Source organism: Saccostrea cucullata, unplaced genomic scaffold (assembly GCF_032062105.1).
Source record: "Saccostrea cucullata isolate Sc308-1 unplaced genomic scaffold, CSIRO_AGI_Scuc_v1 ctg3757, whole genome shotgun sequence".
NCBI lineage: Eukaryota > Metazoa > Mollusca > Bivalvia > Ostreida > Ostreidae > Saccostrea > Saccostrea cuccullata.
This window is the reverse complement of record NW_026919926.1, coordinates 49,757-66,727: the sequence shown is the minus strand read 5'-3', so window position 1 is coordinate 66,727 and position 16,971 is coordinate 49,757. Positions and strand designations below refer to the sequence as shown.

Below are 16,971 nucleotides of genomic sequence, written 5' to 3'. Positions count from 1 at the left end.
TGCATATTTTTGGAATTTTCCTTCCTATTCTTCAAGAAAAATATATGTTCTTGCATCATAGCAGAAGCTTAACTGAGAGTACATGTAATCATAATTATTTCTCTAAAGGTACACCAGAAGCTCATCAATTTTGCACTTTTCCTTGTAGCACTGCAGAAAGCTAGGCTTGCATGTTGACTTCATCCCTGGTGTCACTTTCTTTTCAATTTGAGTATATCCAAAAGGATAAAGGGACCCATCTGCTCTTTCAACAAAATCTCTAAAACTCTGAGCTTTGCCTTTGCCTGATTTCAAATTTTCTGAAGAAAAGAGAAAAACACCAATTCATCCATTAACACTTTTAATCAGGCATATATTCAATACAATGCTACAAATCTTCTTTCTTTTTCCAATCTGAAAAAGAAGAGAGGCAAACACATATATTATAATAACTATATGAAAATAAAATACTTCAGCAATACATTAACAACTCAAATTTGTCTAAAATATAATGAATGAAACAAGAGGTCCATTGGCCACATCCCTCACCTGAGCACATGGGCTAGCTAAAAACACAGATCAGTTAAGTATTGAGAAGCTTAATACTTTATACTTATTGGGGGAGGGGGATTTGAATTTTCTATTACTTGAAAATGTCACTATTACAATACAGCATACATATATTATTTTGCCATACTTGAAAAAAAAAGATTTTTAAAGATTTTTCCAACACATCACCTGATCTCCCATTGTGACCCCTCGCTAACCCCCAATCCATGGGGCATTATTTGAATAAATTTAAATTTTTACTACTTGCAGATCATGTCAATTTAACAAAACAATTTTTTTCTGTTCTGGAGAAGATTCTTTTTCCTATAAGTTCTTATGCAAGTCTGTGATCCCTCATTGTGGCCACACCTTAACCCCGGGGGTCATGATTTGAACAAAGTGAATCTACATTTAGTATCTATGGATGCTTCCAAATCACGTCATGAGATTAATCATTCCTGTCCTAATGATTCTGAACAAGATTTTTAAAAGTTTTTTCCTATGCATTCCTATGTAAAATTTTGGTCGGCCATTGTGGCCCCATCCTATGATTTGATCAAACTTGAATCTACACTACATGAGGATGATTCCACATAAGTTTGGAGAAGATTTTAAAAAGGTTTTTCCTATGCATTCCTATGTAAAACTTGGGAACAAATTTGAATCTACACTACAGGGGACAAGAGGTCATAGATATGCGTATCAATAAATGTTCAACGGAATTTCACAGTGACGTCATAAAGGGTCGACACGCATTCAGTGTCTTGTATACATGCCACTGGTTTTGAAAAATAATGCATTTTGCATGTTAAAAGCCACAAACAGCGTGATCAGGCAAATATAAAGTATGAATAAGTCGCAATTGAAAATATAAGTAATAAGGTATCATTTTAAAACATCCAACGGACTATAAATACGGGTTGGTATGAGATTAAATTCATTTTAAAGCCCTTCAGGCTTTATGGAATTTAATCTTGTAAGTCATGACCAACCGATATTTATGTCTGGATAGATGTTTAAAAATACCTTATTTCTTAAGTAAGACTAAAAGTCCATTGTGCCCCCCCCCCAAGTTGAAGAGGCTTGAAGTACACTATCTGAGGATGCTTCCATTTAAGTTCCATCTTTCCTGGCCCAGTGGTTCTTGAGCAGAAGTTGAAAATGTGAAAAGTTAACAGATGGACAGACAGACGCCGAACAAAATGTGATCTGAAAAGTTCACTTGAGCTTTCGGCTCAGGTGAACTAAAAAGCTACTAGTATTTAAAATCTATATACTTCCATATATATTACTATAGTATACAGAGAGACTGGCAAACAGACATTGTGTTTCCATTATACTTTAAAAAAAAATTTAGGGTTGACATATTAAATGGGTTTAAATATTTGATATACAGTATGTGTTCAAAATAAATGCTTTTTACCTGGTATTTTGAAGATTGCTTAAGGTGATGAAATATATTCACTTTCTTGTGATTATCATGTTCATGTCAGCAAGACTTTATACCGAGTTAACCTACAATTATAAAAAAAAATAATTAAAGATCATTTATTTGAAATGTAATATCTTCAACATATACGATACTCATAGACAGAAACCAAATTTTATGTGCAGTGTCTGATTCAAAGCAAACTTTTAGTACAGTGAAAGCAACTTGGCTTTAAATTTGTCTCTTTAGCATAAACTCTAGATCAATTTATCAAATTTTTCTAAATGAAAATTATGAATACACTATGTATATACTATTTTATAAATAACCTTTATTCCTCGGATATCCTCCATGGTTATCCTAAAAACATCAATTCATGGAGGCACCAAGTCTTCTCTTTTCTCCATGTCTTGCATACAAGTATCTTTTCTGTATTATGCAGTAAAAGAAATAATGCTTATAAAGTGTTTCTGAACAAAATATTGACAAGTGTCAAGAAGTGACAAGTAATTAATTGGTACTTTAAAAAATCAGTTGGGGTATGTGAATGTAAATTTCACTGTCATTACAGTTACTATGGGAATTGTTTACATTTTGTTCCACTTTCAATACCTGTTTTGAGTTCCACTGGCATTATCATTGAGGCAGCTGGGTTCTTCCGAGTCTCGACGACAAAGTCCGATTTGATCCATTTCAGAAGTGCGAGTCAGATGTGATACCGAGTTCCAGCTGTTTAAAATACAATAAAAATAAATATCAAATCGGTTTTTTTTCTCGGTAATGATGAAACCAATGAAGATGAACTGTTAGAATCAGGGAAAACATCGCTCACATTGCGTGTTTAACTTCAACTTATTGCTATTGTTAACTTGTACACAATTTCTACTTTCACTTTCAAATTTTCTCCGTATCGTACGTAGGGCGGCAGTATACAGCTGTACCAGTAGGCTTCAGTGTTCAAACAAATTTAACCAACTGAACAATAAATAGACCTAATAAAAATAGTAATGCTGATATACAAATAACCAACATAGCAGAGATCTGGCACGTCGTTCACAGGCAATTACAGCCTACGACCGTAAATACTAATGAAAAAAAAATACTACAACGTATCAATTTAAACATACAGATACAGATAGCCTGCAAGGACTGTTGAGTAATTATGCGTTATGTTGCTGTACATAAAGTTCAAACATTTAGGGACCTCTGAAATTATAAAACTCTCAAAAACGTAATATTACAAAGACTACAAAATACTTACTTTTAACAGAGACTTGATAAATCCTTTTTCCTCTGAGCTGTGTTTTCAATTTCTGTTACAGCCGATGACGTCAATCATGACGTACAGTTTCGTCCGATAAAAACAAAACCAATCCTGAGAAAAGCTACGGACCATTTTTAGCCGGAAAAAAATTCAACTCCAAGTTGACATTTTGAAAGATAGACATAGAGCTTATAATTTAAGTATAGATAAATTACTTTTTGTAAGAATGTATAAAAAAAATGGACGAGGTGAAAAGGGTGCTAACAGTTAAAGCACCCCCCTTTCCCACACCCTACTCAAACACAAAGGCACTTGTGTCGGAAATACTTTTTGAACCTATGGTATAATACTAACACAACTGTTATCTTTATATATTGGGGTTAAAAATTTATTTCCGACCCCCCCCCCTCCACCGCCAACCCCCAACCCCCGGCGGTTTTGAGTATCCACATATGAACGTCTTAATAATTAATTAAATGTCACTAAAATGATTGGCAAGTATTGTTTAAAATTAGGTCTAAAATTTGAATAATAACATTATAATCTCGTGTTATTCTAATTAACATGAAATTAACATTAAAGAATTAACGTTAAATTCACATTAACATGAAATTAACATTAACTAATTAACGTTAATCTAATGTTAATATTTTGGGTTCTAGTTTTTAAAGACATAACCCAAGCTATTTTTAAAATTTTAATGTTAATTTAATGTTAAAAATTAACATGAAATTAATGTTAAGTTAAATTAACGTTAAAAATTAACATGAAATTAATGTTAAGTTAAATTAACGTTAAAAACTAACGTTAATTTAATGTTAAGTTTTTTAATGTTAACTTCACACGAAAGTAACATTAAACTAACATCAAGCTAACGTTAATTTAATGTTAATTGAGATTAACACTAAATTAACGTTAGGCACAATTGGCTGTGTAACAAATTAAATTTAATCTAGCTTTTTTGCAATTGAGATAAGAATTTAGAGAAGAAATCCAGAACCGAGCTCACTTTTTTGTGCGCAATAAATTTGCATTTTTTTTCAATGGCTGGCACTGTAGCTCTCCGGTCTGTCAATAGCTCGTTAATTTATTTAGGATATATTGGACAGATAAATGACTTCCATTTTGAATGCCTGGTATATGGGGATACAACAATCAAGAGGTTTATGAACGAGAACAAGAATTGTTCCAATATCTTCGAGACACGGAGCAGGTCTCTATCTGTAGGCTTCATGCACAAGTAAATTTTTGAATGTTAAAAAAAAAATCAAGGAAGAACATCAAAAGCATTATGAAATATGTGACTTTTGTTACTTGTATTAGGTGAACAACATAAGTTTGTGTAGAAATTCTGCATTTATTCAGATAACGAAAAACCTAACATCTTGATGATATATATTTAGATACTTCCTTGGAAATGTTTTACCCTGTCACTAGAAAGGATATCTGCCAGTATCCCTCGGTACTTCTGTTTTTACCAGTTATTAAAATAAAATCCTGACTTCCTGATTAATGTAAAGATGTTTTAGTTTGTATTCTAATAATATTACACGGAAAACAACAGTAGTGGATTTTTTTTACACAAATGAAAAACAGTTTTTTCGAGGTAGAAATGTTTGACATCTTTTTTCTTTAAAAATGATAAAATGCTTGAGACATTTGTTTCAAAAAGGGAATAATAAAATGGTAAGATATTAAAATTAATGTACATAAAAAGATCTAGACATTTGACCAACTTAATGCGCAATAATTTATCGTAGCAATCTTTATTTCTACTTAATGTTGAAAAAAGTTAATGCTGTCTAAATTAAGGCTTGATTGATTGCATCAGGACAAAATGGACTTGTTCAAAGGTAGATTAAGTTTCTAGTTGAAAACTAAGCATATCATTTCATTCAATTTGCGAGGAGTGTTAAATCAGGTAATATGATAACAGATCTAAACCTGTGTTTATTGATAGTTTATTGATTCTGTTAGCCCCCTCCCCACCCCCCACCCCCCGACACACACATACATACACTTTTTGTTGTAAGATCGGAAATGCATACATAATTTAGGTTTCAAAAGGAATAGTATATTTATTTTCCGAATACTTTTTTCTTTGCTTGTGAAGGTGTTTGCAGGCAAGTTGTCAATTCTATTTAAGGAGAAATGCAATACCATGGTGGTTTGAAAGATATCAATTGACATGATTTCTTAAGGATTCTAATAAAAATATCTGAAAAATACCAAACATATGTTCTAGATGTGTCTTTCATCAAATATTGTTTTAGAAGAAGTGTTCAACACCATATACAGACTTTAAAAATTGGACACAGTTCTTTTGAGAATTGGAACTTTTCAACTCCATGGAAAAAAGACAAAAAAATTCATACTACAATGCATATGTCCTAAAGGTTGCCTCCCTCCTTTCTTTCAAAAATGACAATGATTGACTGAATATCGCACGATAAAGAAAAATGAATGTGAATCACGTGTTTGACACATCAATTTCCGTACAAGTGATTAACAAAATTAATGATAACCTTTTTTGTTGCATAAATCAATTCTTCGTATCTTACTCTAAATGAAAATTGATTGTAGCAACAGGGATATTACTTAAGTAGCAACAAATAAATGATACCTACAACAAGCTGCAGAACTGTAGCGTTATGGTTTTATATATTTAGTATTTTACCATAATGCTACAGATCCAATAATGCAAAAAATATGCAATTTACGGCGCAAGAATATTTGCGAAAACTTTTGGAGAATTTTCCACTTTCCGACATTGGTGAATCGTCTCTCTTTACCTGCATAATTTGAAACAAATTTTGAAATAAATCGTTAATCTGTATATTCTAAATACTTAACAACCCTATATAGTCGTCTCTATATGTCTGGAATAAGGGGATGAAAGGTAGATGATTTACCCAAGTTGAGAAAAGTAGAAATTCACCCAAAAAGTGTGCAAATAATCTTGCGCCGTAAATTGCACATTTTTGGCATGATAATGGGAGTTAATCTTAAGTTATATTACTGTGTATACATATGTTAACAAAATAAATTATATCAGACACTGAAAAAACCTGAAAAGGTTTGTATGATGTAAATGTAGAATGGACAATGAAATATGCTTTTAATTACATTGTAAAGTTGTAGAAGATTTGCCTCTGCTTGTTTTCATAAATTCCTTTTTTGAATAAGTTTTGATAAATTTTATTAAATATATACATTATTTATGCATAATTTTGCTTCTCATACATGAATAGCAAGGTGATAAATCTTCAATATAATTCCTCGCACAAATGACATCAGATTCAAACTTAGAATTATTCTATTCTAAAAATTTATTTTTACTCCTTTTATGAGCCATTTTAAACAGGAAGCAGAAAGGAGATATAAAAAAACCCCGATTACTTAGCTTCTGAATTCACTTTTTTCCTGGATGAATGATCGGATATTTGATCATTTTGCTCAAAGTAAGAATTTAAACAACCGTTATTTTATCCCCTATAAAATTAATGCATGTAGCCTGTGAATTATTAGCTTCCATGAGTGTTATACAAAGGAGCAGTTTTGATGCAACATTAAGATTGTATTTCGGGTTTCTTCTTTTTATTAAATTTAGTGAGCTTTTCAGATCAAAATTTTGTTCGGCGTCCATCTGTAGACTCTGCACATCATAGATTCTCAAGAATCAATTTACCAATTAAAAAATTAAAATTTACGGTAAATATCAATGGGTGAAAGGAATTCTTCGAAGCTTGAATGATCAGTAATATGCGAAAATTAAATGGTATTTTTAAAAATCTTCTGATGGAGAACCGATGTTGAGCCATCAAAGGTATAGTAGATTCAAAATTTTCAAATCAAGATCCTTCATGGTAGGGTGGTCCAAAAATAGGCAGCCAGAGTATGCATGGGAAGTGTTACCTCTGCTTGTTTTCATAAATTTCTTTGTTTTCTTAAAGCAGTTTTAAGTATGATAAGTTTAATTAAATATCTATGTATATTTTATGTTTAATTTTGCTTCGCATACATGGATAGCAAGGTGATAAATCTTCATCAATATAATACTTCGAACAAATGCCATCAGATTCAAACTTAGAATTAATCAAATCTAAAAATTTATTTTTACTCCTTTCATGAGCCATTTTAAACAGGAAGCAGAAAGGAGATATAAAAAAAAAACCGGTCAATTAGCTTTTGATTCACTTTTTTCCTGGATGTATGATCAGATATTTGATCATATTGCTCATAGTTAGAATTTATGAAACCCTTATTTTATCCCATAAAAAATCAATGCATGTAGCCTGTGAATTATTAGCTTCCGTGAATTAATACAAAGGGACAGTTATATAACGATGCAACATTATGATGGTATTTCGGGTTTCTTTTTTTTATTATTACTCATACACATGTATATTTAGTGAGCTTTTCAGATAATAATTTCGTTCGGCGTCCATCTGTAGATTGCACATCATAGAATTCTCAAGAATCAGTTTACGAATTAAAAAAATATATCAAACTTACGTTTAATATCAATGGGTGAAAGGAAATCTTCGAAATTGAAATGATTAGTAATAAGCGAAAACTAAATGGTATTTTTAAAAATCTGATGGAGAACCGATGTGGAGACATCAAAGGTATAGTAGATTCAATTTACAATTCAAATCAGAACTCTTCATGCTAGGGTGCTCCAAAATAGGGAATCAGAGATGCATAGTGATATACAGGAATTACTCTTTAACATTCTAATAAAAAAGAAGATAAAGAAAGATATTAATCACATTTTAGTTGGGTTTTTTGTACAGGTTAATCATAACCCCGGGGATAGGGTTGGGGAATCAAAGTTTAGAAAGGGATATAAAAGAAACATTTTATTTTTTTTTCTTCATCAGAACCACCGGGCCAGAAGATTATAAAAAAGTATGTAAAATATTTACTCATAATGTAGATTAAACATATTGTAAATCATGACCTCTTAAAATAGAATGGGTTCACACAAGATGAACTCAAATTTACTTTGTAAAAGACTATCCGAAACAAAATCTTCTTAACAAGAAAAACACAGACAGGAAAAGAAATGTTACTATGAAAGCACTGTAAGGTAGTGTACACAGATGTGGTAGTGTATATAGAGTTTGTACAAAGTATGACTCCTTGGGAAGAATACAGCCAACATATGAGATCAAATCAAGAGAAAATTCAGGTAACGAAGAACAATAGCACCATAGTGAATCATGTGAGGCTTATGCTTCATAGACTATTTCTTACCCGCTGGTTTTAGATAAGTTACTCTAATCCTCAGCCAAGTAGGATAACTCTTTAATTTATCATTTAAATTAAAAAGTATCAAAATGAAGCATGAAAATTAAATCTGCTCATGAAAAATTTTAATTTTATACCTCTCGTTCTGCTCGAATTTTCAGAGAATTCTTTTAAAAAGTCAAAATGTTAACCTCATTTAAGTAAAAGTATTTTAAAATTACATGTTTAAAGAATTGAGGTTTATTTTCATCTAACCATGATAAATACTTATGTTTTTAATATGATATGTAGTTAGACGTGATTCATGATGTTTTGTAATTAAAAAAACATTTTTGTACGAGGTTTTCGTAAAAGAAAAAAATCGGGAACATTTTCAATATCTTTTGTTCCACTAGACTAAAATTTTTAAATAAGCATACTTAATGATCTACATTAGTTAAATAAAGAAATTTCACTAAGACTATGAAGTTAAAAATTGACATACATCTTGATCAACATATTTTAACTAATGCCTAAAAATTTCAATGAAATATCTCTAAAAATAACATTTTCCTCTCGGGTAAACACATCAAACAAACCATCGGTCGGCGAAACACTTACGACATTTAAATATAGCTGGTATTGTTTGTGACTTTTTTTCCTGGAAATTGTGCCTCTAATAAGATTCATTTAATCATAAATTCGCGATTGTTTTAAATTTTCTTTTAATTACTAAGTCATACATCTCAAATAAAAGTGTTACTAAATGCTTGCGTAGTTTAAAAACTAAGTGATTGAATTTGTTTAAGCGTATATTTCTTGTTCATGTCTTTTCAATTCTTCTTCATTTTAGTGGTCTATCTCTAAGCCTTATATCGGAATAAGCAGTCAAGTCAACACCAAACCCTCCAAATAAAGATAACCCTATTTCCAAAACTTATGTTTGTGATTTTGCATTGTTTAATTTTTACCTCTATTAACAGGAGTCATATTCCTCTCAAAATAGTGTTGTTTGATAATATGGTGCTCCACATAACCGCCCGATGTCACCATTTTTGAGAATGTCTAATTTAAAGTGCATTGACATATATTGATATATTTGTTATAAATGACGTCAAATGCTTGAATTTTTAAACACGAGTACACTAAATAATTGAGAATATTTATTAATTTTGTGACATTATATTTCCCTATAGCCAGAAAACAAAGAAAAGTTCATTGTCAATGCTATTTGTAAATGTCAAATATTGTCTTTGGCCGACCACTGATATTCAACACACTTCAATACTTGTATTTATTAGCATATGACATCAAAGGCCCATGAATTAAGCAGTTGTGAGATTAAATTGAGTACATATCCCATAATAACTTCTCATTATCACTGACATTCTTGATATCGATTGACAATTGTAAGATAAATGTAACATTTTGCCAATGTAACACAAGACAGACTACGTTTTTTTTTTTTAATTCACTGACAGCTTTATGTCAAATAATCATGACTTTATATATGACTTTATATAACTGACATGCATTCTTAAATGCCCGGTACTTTTATCCATGTCCGGCCTTTTTTCATCGCTGCATTTCATTTCCAGGAATCTGCATAGCATTTCCAGCATTTTTAAATCCAATTTTTAAAATTCCATTATCAAAATAATTAGCTCCTCTAAGCCAAAGGCTCAAAGAGCTAATGCTATGGCCATCGTATCAGGAATTTACCTGTGCGGAAATTTAACGTTTTCAAAGTAAGTAAAAATTGAATTTTTAAATTATTTATTTAAAAATATTGATTCGAAAATTAAAAATTCCTCTATTATACATATGTAATATATATAGTATACGTCTAGGTGAAAAAGTTTAATGAGCATACGACTTTTAACCACATTTAATGTGTACTTAATTAAATGACTGTGACTACACAAAACTTATGTCCAAGACACTTAATGTACTCTAATGTACTCTAATCGAGTTTTTAGTCCGCTTGATAAGGCATATATATTACACTGCTCTACACAAAGTTCTCTGTTTTACATCTGCGCAGAGTAAACATTGAGTCAATCGCTCAATGGTGACGTCTCCATATCAGTGAAATATTCTGGAGAGGGACGTTAAACAGTATACGATCAATCAATAAATCAAATTTTAGTGCTGATAATTGTTTTCTCTTTCCATTTTCAAAGTCGCTTTATTGATAAATTTACAAAAGTTAAAAATTTGATTTCAATGATTTATTTATGATTTATTCCTTTATATTTTTCATAGGTAAAGTCTTGAAATATTTTATTTAAGGTACTATCTAAAAATAAAAACAAAAAAATGTCGAATACGAAAACTAAAAAAAAATGTTGCAAATGAAAAGTTGATAATTACAAAACGAAAAAAAAAAATCCGGAAATGAAATGCAGCCCCCTAATACCCACTTGCCGTATTTCACCATATTTGTTTCAGATACCATTATTTATTGTAAAGGTGTACATGTGCATATGCTCAAATGAGTTCGAAACACTTGAGCGAATCTTGTCTGGTTGTCGACTCAAACTCTTTTCTTATATTGGGGATACATGACTTAGGTTCAAAATACAGAAGTAGAAATAAACACAATGAAAAGAAGTGGTATCAGTATACATGTATGTGCTAAATAATTTGATAGATGATATAATACAAAGAAAAAAAATCAAAAAAACATTTTGCAACGATTTTTCATACGAAATTTAAACAAAAAGAAGAAAAATAGGTGCATGTCCCCAAGCTTTAAAATGCATTCAAAATATAATATTGCATTGCGAGGTCAGTTTTGATATGCATTTTTATGTTATACAAATAAGTACGGAAAACTATATACTAAGTTCTCTCGGCGATATATTTACATAATTAATAATCTTTTGAAGTGTGTCACATAACCGCTTTGACGTAACCGATTACCATTCATTATGTAAATCGAGCTTTGACTTTTAGGGCCGGGGTTTGTTTTAGTCTTTATAAAAAAGCATGTTGATGTTATGTTCCGATCAATGACTTAAGGTTACACATATTTACTTATTTGTTACTCATAATTTAATTTTTTTTCTGAATGTAGCTCTAGATAAATGTGGAACTTCTTAGAAATTAATTGCGTAAAGTATACTCATTTTAAGCTTGTTAACTGTAATGTTATTTGATACTTTTTCTTTTAATTGTATATAACATGTATAAAGGTAATGTCTATTGTCTAACTTTTTTTTTTGATATGTATTATTTTTTAACATATTTTCTTAGATTTCGTGTAATAAAACATGCCACTGCATAGAAAAATAAATAAATAAAATTCAAGGGAGTGCGTTCATTGGTAAGTAGCCCTACTGTAAAAACTTGAGATGTGAATTTCATGATTCACAAAACTACCCATAATATTCTATTAAAATATTAAGCTTTAATAATTTAATGTTTTGCACCAATATTAAATAGAACAGGTACATGATTTCATTATCTCCTTAACACTTCTAATAGTTGTTTGTATGGATCAGAAAAAAGCCTCCTATAATTCCGGGAAAGTTTTATGTCCGTCAAATTGTTCTGGTACCATGATAAATTATTATCATTCCAATCGTCTTTCAACAATATGTATGGACTTTCACATGCATTTATTACACATAAGAAATTCTACATAATCATAAAATTCGATGGGCTTCAAACATTTTCAATGTGGAATAAATAGTCTATCACTTTCTTTTACAGGTTTCTGCTACTTAATTCTCAATAATATCTGTGAAATATGGATCATATTCCGCGACTTTCAGAGGCGGTGTATGTGGGACTGTGTCATAAGATAGGGAGTCCTACAGAAGTGAGGATCAGGAGAGAAGTGATGGACACTATGGAGGTGGTGAAGAAACCTTTGTATATGAAAAGAAGATGTGACATTATGTTGAGTGGAAGTACACGCGAGGGATTTAGACTAAACACATCGGATGCAGATTGGATGATATGGGATTTAGCTGTCAAGGTGATATGTGATCTCTCTCAGATCATTCTCTACCGTATCCCACAACACACTGTGATGCTGATGGAGTGTGATGATCTTACACCGGGATATACCCGACTTAATCTCATCAGTCCCTCAAATAATAAAGATATCATATCCTCCAGTGTGTTTATAAATGGGAATGTTTATATTTCTAGTGCATTATTCCGCGATATCCGTTTAAGAGATCTCAATTCCAGGTATGGTGTCTCTTCTTTCCATCATGGACCGTGTTCTACACACATAATCGGCCAATGTAAAATTGACTGTGCTTTTTGTTTCAAATCATATCACTGGCCAGCATTAGCTCTCCCTTGGATACAGAGATGTCGTCAACAAGATTGGCCCTCCGAATTTGTTCTTTCAAAAATATTAAGTGGAGGTTTCCACGTTGTTCCTATCGGCACCACACCTGAGAATGGAGAAGAATGGAGAATCTCATTCTCTCTAGCAGAACAAATACTTGTGTATTCAATGAATCACTGTCAGTTTTTGTGTTACTGTCTTGTCAAACTATTTCTTAAAGAAGTTATTAGTATGCTAAATAGTACAACTATTCTATGTTCATATTTCATGAAAACACTTGTATTTTGGGTAATTCAGAACGTTAAATCCTTGATCTGGACACCTGATAGCTTGTTATTTTGTTTCTGGAAATGTTTTAAATTGTTGTTACACTGGGTACATATTGGAAAATGTCCGAACTTCTTCATTCCTCAAAACAACATGTTTAGAGTTAAAGTTGTTGGTTCTGCACAAACTCGATTGTTTAGACAGTTGTATGGTTTGTACTGTAAGGGTATACCATGTCTTCTATTAAGTCCAACCCTGAGACCTTACCTCAGTCAGGCTATTTTATATACTATATATTTTAACATTGAGGGTCTGTACAGACGAGAGAAGTATCATATCTAGCACAAAGTTAGATTTCAGCTTATTTAATGAGCTAAAGACAGGTATGTTTATGTCTATCAAAACAATTGAAGAATTCCAAGTTTATTTGAAAAACATATGGAACATAATTATTGGAAATTTAACAACAACACACCAGATTGTTACTTTACAATATTTAACATCAGGTGTCTTACGTAACGTTGCCTTCTTGATTCCTCTGAATAAAAATCGCAATAAGGTGTATTACAAAGCTAACAAGATATCTACGTTGTTGAAGGTATCTTGCACGTTTGGTTGTGTGTCTGACATTCTGTATCTTGCTATGTACTTCTACAGAGCACGTAGGTATGAACTTTCACTCAGTATTTTACAAAGAGTACAGGAAAGAATGTCATCACAATATATAATATATAATGTTATAAATGAATATGAGTACATACAGTGTATGGGTGGAATGCCCCTGGATAAAAAAATAACAGCTTTATTTAAAATAATAACATAACACAGTGGTTACATTTATATTGATGAATTAGTGGTAGAGCAGAAGATCAGTAAGAAGTATGGTGTGGTTTTCTTACAAATTCCACCTCTAGTGATGTTACACATGTTGTTTATACTGACTCACCACAGACTGGGTAACACAGTAAGGTCACAACAATCTCTACAGGATCTACACACTTTGCTGCTCTATGATGAAGATATTAATGTACCCACTGATGGACGAGATATTTCATGGCAAATCCTAGGTATTTGTCAACAAATCTGTGGGGACTATTCGGGATCACTGGAGTCCTTTCAATCTTCATTACAACAGATTTTATATCACAAGATTCGGGAAGCGACACTTTTAAGAATTAATGCACTTACTCATGAAGAGATGTAATTGTTTTAATATGATCTCAGATAGATAAACTAAAGAAATATTTGTAACGATTTTCCATACAAACTATGTTTTTTTTCAGTTTTACTGAACACATGTATCTTTTCAGATTTGTTTTATATGGATACTATTTTTTTTTATGTTGCTGTAAATCTTATGTTTTCATTATAAATGATATGTTATTTGTGTAATTTCAGATGATGAACCTGAGGTACAGTGTTCCTCGGTTTATTGTGTAATGATTTTCGTTTGATTCTGAAATTAAAGGAATACTGTTTAAAATTATGTCTGACAATATGAATATTATTTCCATGTCAATATTTTCAGAACATAACGATAGAGACTATCGGAATATATAGGAAAAACAATAATCAAGAATCTATATACTGAAAAACTGCAGATGTAAGCTTTCTAAGAATTTAAATTATATTATTTAAATTATTTAGACCACGGTCTCCGTAGGTATGGTAAGACCACAAGAGGGATCGAAGTTTTACATTGAAAGAAATAACTCGGTCTCAATTTAAAGCGCTTTGAATTAATTGGACAGTGCATATTTTTTCAAACTCCATTGTAGCAGAGCGTTTTGGCAACCACTGTGTTTACATGCATTTAAACTACAATGATTTGAGTTTTACAAGATGATCCCATTTTTAATAATATTAAGTAAAGTTGCACAATTTTACTCAGCGCTTGTCTTTAAAAAAAGAATTAAACCCCGAGAGGGAACATTAAACGATAAGTCCTGCTTGAACAATAATGCAAAATTGATGAAAATAATGAAATATATGGAGACCGAACAGTAATTGACCTCAAAGTCCATTATACAATACAAAACAGGAGCAGAGCAAACACGGACCTCCAAAACATCAGAGGTGGGATCAGGTATGTTGCAGGAGTGAGCATAACCTGTCCACCGGTCACACCTGCCGTGTGCTCCTTGTCTTCATTTTTGAAATAACAGAAAAATCAAGCTACATTTCAGTATGAAAAGAATGGCCTAAACATTAGTATGAAAAATGTTAGTCAGAAATCTACTCAATGATAAATTTCTTGACAAGGTCATTGTATCGATTGAGAACGTGCGAATTATGACTTTTAACGATACTGCTGATATTCTTGCTTCATCAACTATTTGTCAATAACTAACCTAAGCTGAGGAGTTCTAAAAGGGCGCTTGAAGCCGTGTTATGTAGGGTTCGGAGTTTTCGCCAGGAATGGGTGTTATGTAAAGATGTCCCCTCATAAGTTTTGAAAGCTTCCTTTGTCACTGCTGGACTAATGCTGCATGCTTGTTCAGAAGTGTTTTAAGTTTTGAATTGTGTAGATCTGCCGTAATAAGTGAGATTTGTTACTAAAAATAGACAATGTCGACTAGTCCGGCAGGTGTCTTCACACGAAATATCAGCACAGTGGGCGAAAGACCAAATAAATCTAGCTCAAAGCCGAGTTCAGTATTGAAAACACCAATAAAAGGAGGTGTGAATGAATGTACACGGATTCAAGTTCAATTGAAAGAAATAAAAAGTGATTTATATAAAACTTTGAAAGCTGACGATGTGAAGGAGCTTATAAAAAAAATTGATCGAGGATGTGCTTCAAAAACTTCAAGATAAGTTGAATGATAAAACTGAGATCTTAAAACAGTTAAATCGACAGTTGAAAGAGAGTAAAGAAAAGCTTGAAGCAGGTAAAAGGGCAATTAAACGTGAACTTGACAAGAGCAATTTAGCGTTAAAAGATTTACACAACCTGACTTGAGGAGAATGAAATGTGACAAAAGCTGCCCTGTGAAAGGCTAACCAAAAAAAGCAATATTCGCAGAAACATAATATCAAATTCACTGTCTCCTTGAGACCCAGAGAGAAAAAATCCCTTGGAAAATGTTAATAATGCGTTGGCAAAAGCTTGGGAGAAAAATTCAATACACTGATGTTGTGGCCATTCATCGAATCTCCGGAAAGCCGGACGAATACAAAGCATTTTGCAAAATCGAATAAGTACAGATTTCTGTAAAAAAAAATAAACTGCATTAATTTATGTAAGAGGGTTATTCAAAAAGTTCGTAGACTTTTGTCGTAACTTTTTTTTTTGATCGTCATATTATATCCAAATTCTGTGAAAATATTTTAACAAGGGGTATACTGTTTAACCCTTTGGAGTCTGTCTGTCTGTCTGTCTGTGCGTCCATAACAGATTTTCGTCGCAGTTTTCTCAGCAACTACTCATTGTAGAAGCTTGACATTTTAATACAATCCTCTCTGAGTCATGCCTCAAGTTGGGATAATTTTTTGTTCAAATCGGATGTCAACTTCCTGTTTGTTTGTGCGTCTGTTCGTTTCATACATAACAAATTTTCGTCAGTTTCCTCAGCAACTACTCATCGCAGATGCTCGAAATATTAGTACACTCTTTGTTGAGACATGAAATTCATTTTGATGTTAATCTGATGTCAACTTCATATTTTTCTGTGCATTTGCCCGTAATTGAGCTTATGTATATAAATTAACACGGCAGTGTTTATTCACATCAGAGCTGGGGTATTAGTAGTGAGCATTGGATCACAGATTTCTTGTTCAATATATGCCTTAAAATTTCCAACATTGTTCAATATGTGTCTCCAGGGTCAGTGGTTCCTATGGGTGGGGTGCACAATTGGTTATAAAGAGAAAATGCATTTTCTCTAACTTACTCGGATCTACCTCTGGGTATTAAATAATAAGAGTAATCATTTTACGTGT

The 16,971-nt window shown here is 31.9% G+C and overlaps 1 long non-coding RNA gene across 2 annotated transcripts; it reads right to left on the bottom strand.

Annotated features, from left to right (window-relative positions):
- Positions 1-352: 352 nt before the first annotated feature.
- On the bottom strand, positions 353-3,326 carry LOC134240299 (uncharacterized). 2 transcript variants are annotated; one of them, XR_009986404.1, is made up of 5 exons: positions 3,219-3,326; positions 2,570-2,686; positions 2,287-2,386; positions 1,952-2,043; positions 353-393 (listed from the first exon to the last, which is right to left on the bottom strand). It is a non-coding gene; the product is annotated as an uncharacterized LOC134240299 (long non-coding RNA). The 2 variants fall into 2 exon arrangements; XR_009986403.1 differs by lacking the exon at positions 3,219-3,326 and having other exon boundaries at positions 2,570-2,777.
- Between the last annotated feature and the right edge of the window lie 13,645 nt (positions 3,327-16,971).